Source organism: Pleurodeles waltl, chromosome 3_2 (assembly GCF_031143425.1).
Source record: "Pleurodeles waltl isolate 20211129_DDA chromosome 3_2, aPleWal1.hap1.20221129, whole genome shotgun sequence".
Classification (NCBI taxonomy): Eukaryota; Metazoa; Chordata; class Amphibia; order Caudata; family Salamandridae; genus Pleurodeles; species Pleurodeles waltl.
In genome coordinates this window covers 140,839,734-140,855,441 of record NC_090441.1, presented here as the reverse complement: position 1 = coordinate 140,855,441, position 15,708 = coordinate 140,839,734, and positions in this window count along the sequence as shown.

The window sequence follows — 15,708 nt, the reverse complement described above, 5'->3', positions numbered from 1 at the left end:
GTGTGCCATGGCTGTATTCCAGGAATTGCTACTGTGTCTCCAGCCGGACCCACAAGGGCTAGTCTCATGTATGTAAGTACAATCCTTGTTTGTGCCCTAAGGGTCCAGATACAGAATCACTTCTGCTGGCTCATTTCAATGGGGCTTGTGTGGCGAATATCTGTAAGATTAATCTGCAAGAGGCACTGACGTTCCCTGTGGCTGTGGGAAGTTCTGAGCCCTATCCTGTGTACAACCTTAATGATAACCCCAGCGGGTTTGTCCATTACTGACCTGTTCCATATTTGTTCACACTAAGGTTGCTCTGCCTTCACCTTCCTGTTTTCTCTGCCTCACCATAGCTGGCCTTTCCCCTTGTATGCCTTTAACTACTCTTCTGTTTTGCTACACTACCTCCTTGCAAGATACTCTGTGAACTCAAGGGGTGCCCCTAGCAGAGTCCTGACTAGACCCACCCGAATCTGTGACACCATGGAGCCCAATCCTGACACAGGGTACACATGCACACAGTTGAACTGGACACTTCTGAGTAATGCACATCAAAACGTATGTGAACACATGCATCCAGGGCAGCAGGTCCACCACAGCATCACAAGTAACATAGGTAATTGTAATGAGTCAAACTGACATGCACCAAACATTTTAATGGTCGAATTAAGGCACAGTGTCTCAAACACAGTATATACCAAACATGTACACATGTCAGCTATTGGTGTAGTTCACACACAAGTCACCATGAAATCGTAACCAACAATTAATTACATATGAGGGGTAACATATCCTACATAGCACTCATCAGCCATCCTCAATGATACCTGAGTTTTGTTTGTCATGTTAAATGTAATGTCCCCTAAGTCAAACAACAACACACATCACATGAGTCAACACATATTACAAACACATATCATGACTGTTGTAGATCACTGATTGACATCTGATGTAGATACCCATTTGGAACACATTCATACATTTGCATGAGGTCCAATGTATTGCCTGTGGTTCCTTCAGAAACACACACATTGTTGTTACAGATCATTCACACCCAAAACACACAGTTGCATGCCCTACCATATGTGGCCAAATACCATACCACACACTGCAGGTCATACCATCCTATCTTCATGTTGATACAGGGTGCATGCATGTTAAATATTAGAAAATCACGCAATTACAGATAGAGTCCAAACTCTTTAAGCAAATGCATCAAAACTAACCATACATGGGCCCTTAGCGTGAATTCCACCTGCGCGTCACACGCCTGCGAATATCCATTGAAATTGAAGTCTACAGGTTATGCGTGGCATTTTTCCGCACATGTAGGTTATGCGTCGAAAATATTCACACAACATCATATGCGCAAAAATAAACACACACATGACGGAAAATGGGCCGCAAATGAGACAGGAAGTGATGCAATGGGAAATCCTGTTTACAGGTATGGTACAGTGGGTGTACTTTCACTTTACAGTCTGTGCTATTTCTTGTGTGTGTGGCTGTTTCTCAGTGTTGCTGGTGTCTCAATTGTGTTTATTGTATCTTGTGGTGTCTCTCTTGTGCCTTTTGTGAAAAAATTTTGTTTCTTTGTATGTGATCTTGTGTAGTTTAGTGTCTTTCATATTGTATTTGTACTGTCGGGTGTCTGTCTGGGGGTTAGATTAGTTGGATTAGTTGGGGTTCTTAGGTTTGGGCTGTAAGTTTCCTTTATTTTCATTTCTTTTCCTATTTTTGTACATATTCTCAGTTTGGATTTGTTCTACAGTGACATGTCGGGAAGGGCGAGGCTGACCCGCATGGGGGAGAAGAAGCTTGGGGGCTTTGTGTGGCTGGTATGCCACTTTCTACCCTTGATGCTAGAGATGGGTGGGCGGGTGATACAGGGGTATCACACCGAGGCGAGGTGGCTGCGGTGGGGCAAGGTGCTCTACCACCTCAAGAGAGTCTACAACACAAGCAGGAATGAGCACCAGCTAAAGGATCGGTGGGCTGACCTGGTGGCCAGAGAGCAGGATCTGCTGGACCACCTGGGTGTGGTGATTGGTGGCCTGTTAGTGAGTATCACATTGACAAATGTGTACAGTAGAATGCTCCTGAGTGACAGTAGCAGATGTGTTGATGTGCTGCATGCAATGTTTGTGGCCAGGCTGAATGCAAGCAGAACAAAGTGATAGTGTCCGAGTACTGAGATGGAGTCCACATATCTATACATGTTAACAATGCAGGCCTGAGTTTTTTTTAGTCATGTACGACTATCACTTAGGGCCAGATGTACGAAGCTATTTTTAATAGTCACTAACTGCCTAATATTCTGATTTGGTGTGTTTATGTAAAAAAAAAAAATGTTTATTCCAATGGACATACCCAATTTTGCCATTCTGCAATCACATTGCCGAATCACAAAGCAGGGTTTGCTAGTGTCATTTAGGAAGGGGTGTTGCCTTCCTATTTGTGAGTCGTAGTCTGCATATTGATTGTTTGGAGACCGCGAATGTCGTCAGAAAACAATTGCAGTTACCACCAGTTTCAAGTTGGTGCTAACCCATTTGCAAAAGCAAAGGGGTCCCCATGGGATCCCTTCCCCTTTGTAAAAGCATGCTGAAAATTGTTTCAGAGCAGACAGTGGTCCAACGGACCACTGTCTGCTTTAAAAAAAAAAGAGTAAAAGTTATAATATTTGTTTTTGACAGTCTTTCTGTTTACCCTGAATGAAATAAGGCAGCATGTAAAAAAAGAAAATACATCTTTATTTGAAAGCAGTCACAGACATGGTGGGCTGCAGGCCACCATCCCCAGTTCCCAAGGGGTTTGCAAAATGAGACCTACCTCATGAATATTCATGAGGTAGGTAATTTGCTACCCCATTTGTGAATTGCAAACAGTATCATTGACAGTGTTGTACATCACATTATCCTACTCGCAAATTGCGAGTTGCTAAGTCTCGCAATGTGCAACTCACAAAACCTGATCTTCGTACACATGGCCCTTAGTCACACATTTCAGGTGCTATGGCAACACCTGTGCCCATGCGTTCTGTCAATCATGATCAGGTAAGACACTGACAGCATACCACATTTCACTGTATCGGGACTGGCACAGTGGGCAATCCATGTTTAGGGCTACATTGTCATAATTACTCACACTTGATCCCTGCCTTTATGTTGGCAAAGGGGGCATACATTGCTTAGGGGACACTGCCAATGGGGCATTTGTTACCTACATACAACTGTGCCACATCTGTCATGGACCACTGAACGCATGATAATTGCAGACTGAAAATTGAGCCACATGTCCATCACACAGTAACTCAGTGTCCCTTGATGCACAAGCCACAATAACTGAGTCACTTGTATTGCAGTGCACCAGGGAAGTGCCATTGAAATTGTCACCAACATACAAATCATGCCATGGAGTACCATCTGAAATGGATTATTCACAAATGGTTTTAGTAGGGTTTAGCATTACATGATTGTTAGGCCCAGTGCATGTGTGCAGATGTGTGGCTATCTCTCACTGGAGTGTCAGTGTCAATGTGAGTTTGCAGTGGTATATCTGTAGTACTGTCTAAATTCAGGATCACCAGCTCACTCATGTAAAATATTACACACAGTGATATGTTGTCCACATGTATGTACAGTGATCTGACATTGAGCATATATTTCCTTTCCATGTCTTACAGGTGGACCTGCCCCCTATACCATCGGGAAGTGGCTAGATTTCAGGACCCAGACATATCCAGTAAGTGTGACAATGTCTGTCCCGTGTAGTGATTGCAGCTGCTTTGTTAGTGACTCTTGTGTGTTTCACTCATTGCAAGATATGCTGAGCTGGCACGTGATCTGATATCTTACTCGGCTGGATTTTGACATAGTGTTCTGTGCAGGGGTTACACATTCACAGGCAGAGAGTCATATCTTGGGAGTTTTGTGCTGCGCAATAGGCAGCAGCATGTGAACAAGGTGATACTAGCCACATGTAGGCCCACATGTGACTTGGAAGTGCACCAGTGTCAGTATACTGGCACAGGGTCATACCCTCATTCTCACAATACAGTGATGCATCAGTCTTCCACACAAAATTGTGCATCCCTTTATTGTAATGTACATGTAGGACTGTATGGTTAACTGTCCCCCAGCATCTAGCCCCAGAGGTTGTACTCCATTTCCGTGACACTTATGTGGTATGTAATAGGCGTGCATGCAGGTCAAGGCCAGACATGTGCTGGCATCAATGTGGGTGTTTTGGGAATTGTGTTGGCAGATCAGGGGTTGATGGTTGTCCACAACTGGACACATGAATGTAGATGTGAATGACCTATGCATACTTTAATCCTAGGTGGCACCTCTCCTCACATGTGTTCCACTCACTAAACCCATCTACAAGTAGACATGCCTTTGTTGTTGTCCTCAACAGTGTGATGATGTATTGCATGCCCATCACCCCTGAGGCACAGGGATAGGTGAACAACATATATGTAGGTAGATGTGATTGTCACACTGTAGATTACAGTAATCTCATTCAAGCATGCATGTGTCCCCAAACAACACTGACCCCTTATGATTAGCAACTGCATACCATCCTGCCAATTACATCTACAAGTCACTGGTAATGTGTGCTTTGAAGTTGACTCAGATGATAACGATTAGTCGGCCTGGCCCATGTGCAGTAGTTGCTGCCAATGCAGTGTGACTCATTACACTACATCAATGCACAGATCACTTTCTTTGGTTCAACTCTTGTTGTGCTTTGCTGTGGTGTAAAAAACATGATGGGTGGGCAGCACTGCCATTACATTCATCGGGGACATTGTATTATCTGGACTGTGATTTTGACTGCATGTGCAAATCGAGGCAGAGTGTTAAATTATCATCTGTAAATGCATAACACAATGTTATGTTATGCTATAATTGCTTATATAGTGCCTAACCTGCCCAAAGGCCTCGTAGCGCTCAACTGCAATGCAGAAACGCAATGATACATAACCACCCTTGAATTCAAGCTCTGGATAGCCAGGTCTTTAAGGCTTTCTGGAAATAAATTTCTGGAGAACTCGATCTAATATTGAGTGGAAGACTGTTCCAAAGTTTAGCTCCTTGATAGGTCAAAGACCTTCCTCCCCATCTGGCCTGTCACCTTCGGGACCGTCACTAACATAGCTGACGAATGATGACACTGATGGTTGCCTGTCTCATTTTTATAGCTGCCAACATGGATGTTGTGGAAATTAGGGCTTTCCAAAAGCGGGCAGTGTGATATCGCCACATCTTGGATGTTGAGTCTGGGTACCAAAAGATGGCACAACGCTATCAAAGAGAGCGAGCCACAGGGGTATGGTGGGCTTTCAGCCAAGGGGGACTGGCATTGGTCACAAAGGCTGTAGCCACAACCACACCTACACAGAGTACCACAGCCTCCACTGTCACATCTGCCCCACCTGCTGCACCATCAACCTCTGGACCTCAGACCACCACACCTGCTGCACTGGACATGTCGGCAATAGGGGAGCTCCAGAGGGACATGAAAAAGGTCCTCAAACAGCTGGACAGCATTCAGAAGGATGTGGACAAAAACACAAGGAGACTGAAGGCCATCAAAAAGTCACTGAGGAGGGCCAACCTGTGAACTCTTGACTCCCCTACTTCAATCCCCTCCCCCCTCATCCTGTTTTGTAGTGGGTTTAATGGGTTTAGTGATAGGTTAGAGTAGGGTAGTTGTTTAGATAGGATAAGTAGGTTTGTGGGGTGGTTTTTCATATTATTACATGTTAGTTTGTGGGTGGGTGGGTGTTAATGTTGGGGCTTTTTTGTATTTAAAAAATAATAATAATAAATATATGTATATATTTGTTTATTATTAGGTAGTAAATGTTTAGGGGCAAATGTTTAGAGTGTGTTGTTAAATGTGGTAAGTAAGCTAAGCATAGGGTAGTTAGGGTCAGTTGTGGGTAATGTATAGTTAGGATAGATTAGGTTAGTATAGGTGTGTTACATAGTTTAAAATTCAGTTCCATACATGGATAATACAAATTTAGGTTCTCCCTTACTGCATGTGTCTTATGCTTGTGGCTCAGGGTCTTTGCATGAGTGTACAGTGCCAATTGTCTGTTGACCTGTGAATTCCGTCCTGCATCCACATCCCTCTCTTGACATGTTAATTTACACTTCCAACTGAGCTGTCACATTGGCAGCTACAACAAATCTAAATCTCAATGCATCTGCCGTCCATTGTACCCACCACTCAATGTGACTATGGTTCACATGTATTGGAAATGTAGGTGTGCTTTTTGAGCTGTAATTGTTTTGATACTGTGTTGTGATGTTGGGCGCTGAGGGATGTCTGCCTGCAGCCTGAAGTTCATGTCAACACTGCTAAACTGAGTAGTGGAAATTTCAGATGAGGTCAAGTATACAAATTTCACGCCAATGTGTTTTACTTGTACTCCCAGCTGACGTTAGTGGACAAGCAATCTTACACAGCCATTCCTGCTGTGTGTAGTGGGTGAGGCATGTATGTTTTAAAGCAAATGTCACATACACAGTGACTTGCTTGTAGTGGACGTGGCCAACTTTGACGTTCATCTTGAAGATACCTTGGCCCTGATTTATACTTTTTGGTGCAAAACTGCATTAACACATCTTTGCACCAAAAAGTTTAGCCCCGGCTTGCACCATTTCTGTGCACCAATCGGGCACCATATTTATGGTGCAAAGGGTAGGCTAGCGTAAAAAAAATGACGTTAGTCGGGTGGGGCTGGCGGTATGGAAAAAGGGATTTTTGCACCAAAAAATGATTCTAACCTTCCTAAAATCAATTTCTGACGCAAAATCATCCATACCACATGACTCCTGTCATGCCCATCACCCCAATGGCCAGGGTCCCCTGGGCATGGCCATTACACCCAGTGCCATGTAGGGGGGCTCATTTCAGGGTCCCCAATGGCACTTACAAAAAAAACTACTTACCTCTACCTACCTATACTTACCTGGGATGGGGTCCCCCATCCTCCGGTGTCCACCTGGTGTGTGTGGGGGGGTCCCTGGTGTCTGGGGAGGGCACCTGTGGGCTTATTTCATGGTGTTCCACCATGGAAATAGGCCCACAGGTCCCCTAACACCTGCCCTGTCCCAGGCGTTAAAAAGTGGTGCAAAGTAAGCTTTGCACCATTTTTTGACCTCCTCCTCCCACCCATGCGTGATTTTAGCACGGGAGGATAAATATGGCGCTAAGGCTACAGAGCCATTTTTTGCACTGGAACATATACTCTGCATCTTTTTGATGCAAAATAGGTTTCCACGTCCAAAAAGGACTTTAACTCCATAAATTTGGCGCTAGGCGGGTCTAGCGCCAAAGTATAAATATGGAGTTAGTTTTGCACCAAATTTGTGTAAAACAAATGAAACAAATTCATCGCAAAACAAGTATAAATATGCCCCCTTGTGCGTAGGTATCTGACCATAATATTTCTTCACTCTGGTATTGACACTCTGTGACCATAGACATGTTACACTCATTACAAATCTCCAGCAAAGTAGATGTGTCACATTACACAGAGACAAAGTGGGGGTGTAGGTGCTGTTTATTTTAAAGTGCTGTAGTGCAATATTTACATAGTCCAGGTCTGTGACCCCATTAGTGTAAACCATTCTATTGTGACGGAACACAAGTGCAAGGTTGAGGGACATGTCATTGGACATGCTGAGGTGAAGTGTCGTTCAGTGCAGGGGAACACAGAATAGTGAGAGACAATTGCAGTCCATAGTGGAAAGGTTAACAGTGTGTCTGTGAAGAGTGCATTTCACCAACTGTAAAAACACTTGCATGTGGTCAAGCACAGGACAAAGGGACATCAGTGCCCATGTGGCATGAGCTGGTGCTACCGGGTACTCCTACGGGTGAAGATGATCTGTTCCACATCTTCATCCTCTGATCTGTGTGTCGTCTCCTCTGCCCTTGATGGTGGTGGTGGTAGGTTTGAGGGGGCCACATACACTTCAGTGGCTGGAGAAGTGGACACCAAATTCCCGGCTGCTGCCATCTGTGGAACTACATATGGCATCACTGCAGCAAGGAGGAGCTGCTAATTATTGAGTATGGCAACAACATCCCTGTGGTAGGCAGCCATGTCTGCCCTGAGGAAGGCCAGTTCCCGGTGCATGGAGTCCTGCTTGTTGTCATGCATGCAGCAGCAAGATTGGGAGGGCAGGTGTTGTGGCAACTGCCTCACGGCAGTAGTTAGGTCCCTCACACACTGTTGGACTCCATGCAGTAGGGATTGTGTGACTTGTTTGGCTGCTGTCTGTTCTGCAGACGTTATCATGCACATGCGCATCCCCTCAAGGCTGGCTGCCATAGGTTGCATCCCCACTCTCACCTCCTTGGCCAGCACCCACTGTACTCCCACTACTGTCCTCTCAAAGATGGTCCCTGTGTCATCAGAGTCCTCAGCTGTGTTTGCGCTGGCAGATCGCACTATTGGGGTGGTGGGGGGCCCCTCTCGGATGACTGCTACATGGATGCTCCTCCTTGTGATTGGAGGTGGTGTCTGGAGGGTTCTCAGGACATCTTGGAGGGTTTCCTGGCTGACAGTTGTCAGCTGGGTATCCCGGTCATCAGGGTAGTCCAGCACAGGCAGATCCACAGGAGAGCCATCATCCTCTGCAATGAGATATTGCACAATTAGTGTGTCTATGTTGTGCCAGTTGTAATGTGACGTCACTGACATTTGGTGGTTCATTGTCATCTTGGTTCCCAGGCATTGATCCTGTCATTCATGTTTGCAGTCTTTCAACCCTATGTCCCACCTGCATGTCACATGTAGTAAAGGGCAGTTTGGGTAATTGTCTGTGTCACATCTTCTAGATGTGACTTCTGTCCAAATTGCGGCTTGCCACCCTCATCTACCCTCCCTATGCTTCCATTTACATGGTGGGGCCTTGCAATGATTGTTGGTGTGCTGATGCCACAGCACAACACATGACAATATGGCCCTGTCTCGGTCTATCATTTTTCATATACACCTATGAGGTGCTGAGACCTAGCACCACAACATGCATGGCATTTCCATAAGACAGTGCACGTGTACCATTGGTAGTTTCTGATGTTGATGTTTGCGTTTGTGTGTGTGCTACATTGCAATGCACTAATGGACCTGGCAGAGTTCTGTTTCCTCTTGTGACTGTGCAGGAGTGTTTGCCTTCCTGCACACATATGTCCCCTCCATCAATGCAGTTGTCTTAGCACTATGATACCTAAGATGTTGCATGGTGGCATTGAAGCTATTGTAACACAGGCACAGAGGTAAACCCAGGGATGGCCAGCATGGGTATGAAATTACTGCTGTGTACATCATTATGTATGTGACAGTTCCTGATGGTTATTGAGTCTATGGACATGACCAGTTGACAGGAGTTGCAGTTGGATAGGGACTGATGGGGATTGATCACGTAGTCATACTGAACCCTCATTTCAAGTGTGTTTGTTCCATGGGCACCTAACTGGCATTTCCTAATTGACCAGCACACACAGAACAGGTAGTTGTGGCAAATGTTGTCAATAGGGAATGCCGCTTGAGTCAATGGCCTGAGACTGGGCATTGTCCTCTAATTTACATTCTAACAATACCAGCTGTCCTGTGACACCAGACCAGTTTTACATTCTACCCTACCCTCCTGGTCTGCTTCAGCATTTCCAGCAGCCTTGACATGGCGGTGTATCCCCATGCAAAGGTTGTTGGTGTTGTGTTGTGCTGCGTCCCTGGATGCCCCTGTACAGCCCATGCAGCCGGCCTGGGCAGTGCAGGGAGTCCCATGCTGTGCCTCTTTGCCCTTTCCACTGCCTGATTTGCAGGAATGACAAGCATTGTGTAGTAGGTATGCGCCTCCCACTTCTTGCACTTGACATTTTGGCATTTTGGTCCCCCATGCAACTTACCCTGCATATGTGTTGTTTCCTGGTAGTCTGCACTGTCCTGTCCTTCAATACCAGTGACAATTTCCTCCGGAATAATGGCTGCAATCATCTCCTCCATCTTGTCAAGGTCCTCTTGCGGTGCTGGACTCCCACCACCGGTCTGCAATGCTGCCTTCTTGTTCCTTAGCCATTTTTTCCTTTGTCCTCCGCTTGCAGTCATGCCAGCGTTTCCTGTATTCAGTGACAGATCTGACCTCTGCCACCCTGTTAATCTTGTTCACAATCTGTTGCCAAATTGACTCTCTCCTTCCAATTGGCAATTTAGAGGAGATGAAGAGTTGATGCTGGTGCTCCGTCACCTCTCTCACCAGTATTTCATGCTCCTCTGCACTGAAGTGACACTTCCTCTTCTTCTTGTCTCTGTCCTGGATCTTGTCTGTGTCCTTCACTATACAAAGAAAAGGTAGACTGGATTTAACAATACTTGTCACAAGCATTAAAGCAAAAGTACATCCTTGAACATTCACATGAGTACCTAAAATATCCTTCCGGTAGAACCAAATAGGTGGCATAAACATGAAGTTGCCTAATAAACGGTTGTGAATATAGTATGGTCATACTTGAGAACATGTAAAATTCTGACAAAATGACATTGACTGCAATACATCCTAAGCCTTAATAAGACCAAATATTTCAACATGTGGACTTGCTGGCTCCATCCTCAGACCGCATGTGAATAGGCAACCAGAATACCAAAAGCAAAAAGGTGTAACTGTATTTTTTTTGACTGGTATCTCATGAACAACTCACAACTTCTTATATGGGGTGTACTCTTCACTGTTACCTCCACCCACCCAGGGTATTGAATATGCTTCTGCTTGATCGTCTATGACTTTTGCACCCTTTGGACAACACCTAGCATTTCACGCTTTTCCCATTCAACTGTTCTTTCCACCACAAGGGTCACTTGACTGCTTCACCTGAACTAGGTAGTCTTACAGATCGCTGCAGAGCATTTGACTACAGGTACCACCCAGGCAAACCAAACTCATTTGTCTGCTCTCCTTTTCTCAGTGTTGTGCGGAGGCCAGGTAATGCTAGGGGACACCTAACTGCATAGGCCACTTTTTGAAAAGCAGGTGTTTCTCTTGAGCAGGGAAGCTCAGGCTACAGGGGTCACGCGTCGGGCTTTCACTTCCAAAAAGAATGAAAATAAAAAGGTGCAATCATACCTGTAAGTGGCCTTTTTCGTATGTCCAGAACACAGCAGCAAACAAATCATGTGCAGACTATTTTAATGGTGGCCCAGCTTCAGGGCACTTGCTTGAAGTGAAAAGAATGCTGTCAGAGAGACCGGATCCTCGGGGTTTGCGCCTGTTCCCAATATGTCCACCTCTTGGCAGCTCCAAACTCTACTAGCTATTATAGCACAGAGGGGCATATTTATACTCCGTTTGCGCCGAATTTGCGTCGTTTTTTTCGACGGAAATTAGACGCAAAACTAACTCCATATTTATACTTTGGCGTTAGACGCGTCTAGCGCCAAAGTTCATGGAGTTAGCGTCATTTTTTGGCGTGAACACCTTCCTTGCGTTAATGAGATGCAAGGTAGGCGTTCCCGTCTTAAAAAATGACTCCCAGGCATGTGCGTGGTATTTATACTCCCGGGAAAAAATGACACCCGGGAGTGGGCGGGGCAAAAAACCCCGCATTTGCGCCTCTTTTTAACGCCTGGGTCAGGGCAGGCGTTAAGGGACCTGTGGGCTCAGAATGAGCCCAGAGGTGCCCTCCCCTGCCCCCAGGGACACCCCCTGCCACCCTTGCCCACCCCAGGAGGACACCCAAGGATGGAGGGACCCATCCCAGGGAAGAAAAGGTAAGTTGTGGTAAGTAATTTTTTTTTTTTTTTTTTGTGGCATAGGGGGGCCTGATTTGTGCCCCCCTACATGCCACTGTGCCCAATGGCCATGCCCAGGGGACATAAGTCCCCTGGGCATGGCCATTGGGCAAGGGGGCATGACTCCTGTCTTTGCTAAGACAGGAGTCATGTTAATGGCGTCTGGGCGCCCAAAAAAAATGGCGCAAATCGGGTTAAGACGATTTTTTTGCTTCAGCCTGACTTGCCCCATTTTTGGACGCCCAAACGCCATTTTTCCCTACGCCGGCGCTGCCTGGTGTACGTCGTTTTTTTTCACGCACACCAGGCAGCGCCGGTCGGCTAACGCCGGCTAACGCCATTCAACTAATACGGCGCCCGCATGGCGCTTCAGAATGGCGTTAGCCGGCGCTAATTTTTTTGCCACAAAACTGCGTTAGCGCAGTTTTGCGTCAAAAAGTATAAATATGGCCCAGAGTTAAAGAATGGTCAAGCGGGGGATGGGGTTTTAAGTTGAGAACAGCGGGGAAGGAGACCTGTGGGAGCAAGAGTTTAGAACACAATAGCAAGATTATGCACATTGACTTTCATAAACTTTGTTCTAAATGTATATACCGATAACATGAATGATCAAGAGCTTTTCTATAACATGACCTTATTAGCTCTGGGTACCTGGAAAATAAAGAAGGATTATACAAACTTTCATATGAGCGTTCTTAGAGTAACACCTTATACTTTGAACATTAAACTGTCTCAAGTTAGTTCTTGGAATAGCAACTACATTATAACAAGAATCAATGAACACATTAGTTTTCATGAATGAACTGCGATAGACTCATGAATGATATTGCAAGTTCACACTCTGACTTGAATTTCAAGATTTAATTGCATAAAAATTATTTTACACTTAAATGCAAAAACGAACATCAAGATTTCAATGTCTAGAAATGATCACGCACTCTGCCGATCTGATCTACAAGGGTTAATGGCCAAGAATGAATCGCGCACACTGTTTCCTATTCAACCATCAAGATTTAAATGCCAAAATACGAACGTGCGCTCTACCGATCTGAGCTGCAAGAGTTAAATGCTAGGAATGAATCGTGCACACTCTTGCCGATTCGAACATCAAGGTTTTAATGCCAAGAAATGATCACGCACACTGCCGACCTGAACTTCCAGAGTTAAATGCCAGGAATGAATTGCGCACACTGTTGCCGCTTCGAACATCAAGGTTTTAATGCCAAGAAATGATCGCGCACACTGCCGACCTGAACTTCAAGAGTTAAATGCCAGAAATGCATTACGCACACTGTTGCCGATTTGAACATCAAGGTTTTAATGCCAAGATAACGATCGCACACGCGATCAACAAAAAAGGCCCAAAACTCAAAAGTCTCTGATAACGGAGTCGGGGTCCTAACCCGACCTCCGTCTTACCGCCCTGCTGGAGGATCACCAAGATAACGAGGACAGGGCCTGGAAAATCCTGGGTAGGCCGTCGGAACAGGAGTTCAGGAAAATGCTGCTTCTCTGCACCATGACATCTGAATAGTGAGCACGTGGGGCTGGGCTGGGTCCTTAATAGACCCAAGCCCCGCCCGCATGCCACACCCAGTCAGACTGCAGGAAGGGATTCTACAAGGGCTCAGAATAAGGACCACACCTGTAATCCTGCAGCAAACCATTGCAAACAGTATTAAAGACTTTTCAGGATAAATCTCTGCAATGCAAAAGGTTAACATACTGCATCAACACACAATGCATGAATTATTGCATTACATAAGTGTAGGAGGCTGGACTGGCTTGTAGTGAGTACCAAGGGGTACTTACACCTTGCACCAGGCCCAGTTATCCCTTATTAGTGTATAGGGTGTCTAGCAGCATAGGCTGATAGAAAATGGTAGCTTAGCAGAGCAGCTTAGGCTGAACTAGGAGACGAGTGAAGCTCCTACAGTACCACTTAGTGTCATATGCACAATATCATAACAAAACACAATACACAGCTATACTAAAAATAAAGGTACTTTATTTTTATGACAATATGCCAAAAGTATCTCAGTGAGTACCCTCAGTATGAGGATAGCAAATATACACAAGATATATGTACACAATACCAAAATATGCAGTAATAGTATTAGAAAACAGTGCAAACAATGTATAGTTACAATAGGATGCAATGGGGACACATAGGGATAGGGGCAACACAAACCATATACTCCAATAGTGGAATGCGAACCACGAATGGACCCCAAACCTATGTGACCTTGTAGAGGGTCGCTGGGACTATTAGAAAATAGTAAGGGTTAGAAAAATAGCCCACCCCAAGACCCTGAAAAGTGAGTGCAAAGTGCACTAAAGTTCCCAACAGGACATAGAAGTCGTGATAGGGGAATTCTGCAGGAAAGACACAAACCAACAATGCAACAACGATGGATTTCCAGTCGAGGGTACCTGTGGAACAAGGGGACCAAGTCCAAAAGTCACAAGCAAGTCCGACCTGGGCAGATGCCCAGGAAATGCCAGCTGTGGGTGCAAAGAAGCTGCTACTGGACAGTAGAAGCATAGGTTTCTGCAAGAACGACAAGGGCTAGAGACTTCCCCTTTGGAGGACGGATCTCTCACGCCGTGGAGAGTTGTGCAGAAGTGTTTTCCCGCCAAAGACCACCAACAAGCCTTGCTAGCTGCAAATCGTGCGGTTAAGGTTTTTGGATGCTGCTGTGGCCCAGGAGGGACCAGGATGTTGCCAATTGCGTCAGGGGACAGAGGGGGCGTCGAGCAAGACAAGGAGCCCTCTCAGCCGCAGGCAGCACCTGCAGAAGTGCCAGAAACAGGCACTACAAGGATGCATGAAACAGTGCTCACCCGAAGTCGCACAAAGGAGTCCCACGTCGCCGGAGAACAACTTAGGAGGTCGTGCAATGCAGGTTAGAGTGCCATGGACCTAGGCTGGACTGTGCACAAAGGATTTCCACCGGAAGGGCACGGAGGCCGGAGTAGCTGCAAAAGTCGCGGTTCCCAGCAATGCAGTCTGGCGTGGGGAGGCAAGGACTTACCTCCACCAAACTTGGACTGAAGAGTCACTGGACTGTGGTAGTCACTTGGACAGAGTTGCTGGATTCAAGGGACCTCGCTCGTCGTGCTGAGAGGAGACCCAAGGTACCGGTGATGCAGTTCTTTGGTGCCTGCGGTTACAGGGGGACGATTCCATCGACCCACGGGAGATTTCTTCGGAGCTTCTAGTGCAGAGAGGAGGCAGACTACCCCCACAGCATGCACCACCAGGAAAACAGTCGAGAAGGCGGCAGGATCAGCGTTACAGAGTTGCAGCAGTCTTCTTTGCTACTATGTTGCAGTTTTGCAGGCTTCCAGCGCGGTCAGCAGTCGATTCCTTGGCAGAAGGTGAAGAGAGAGATGCAGTGGAACTCGGATGAGCTCTTGCATTCCTTATCTAAGGAATCCCAAGAGACAGAGACCCTAAATAGCCAAAAAAGAGGGTTTGGCTACCTAGGAGAGAGGATAGGCTAGCAACACCTGAAGGAGCCTATCAGCAGGAGTCTCTGACGTCACCTGATGGCACTGGCCACTCAGAGCAGTCCAGTGTGCCAGCAGCACCTCTGTTTCCAAGATGGCAGAGGTCTGGAGCACACTGGAGGAGCTCTGGACACCTCCCAGGGGAGGTGCAGGTCAGGGGAGTGGTCACTCCCCTTTCCTTTGTCCAGTTTCGCGCCAGAGCAGGGCTAAGGGGTCCCTGAACCGGTGTAGACTGGCTTATGCAGAAATGGGCACCTTGTGTGCCCATGAAAGCATTTCCAGAGGCTGGGGGAGGCTACTCCTCCCCTGCCTTCACACCATTTTCCAAAGGGAGAGGGTGTAACACCCTCTCTCAGAGGAAGTCCTTTGTTCTGCCATCCTGGGCCAGGCCTGGC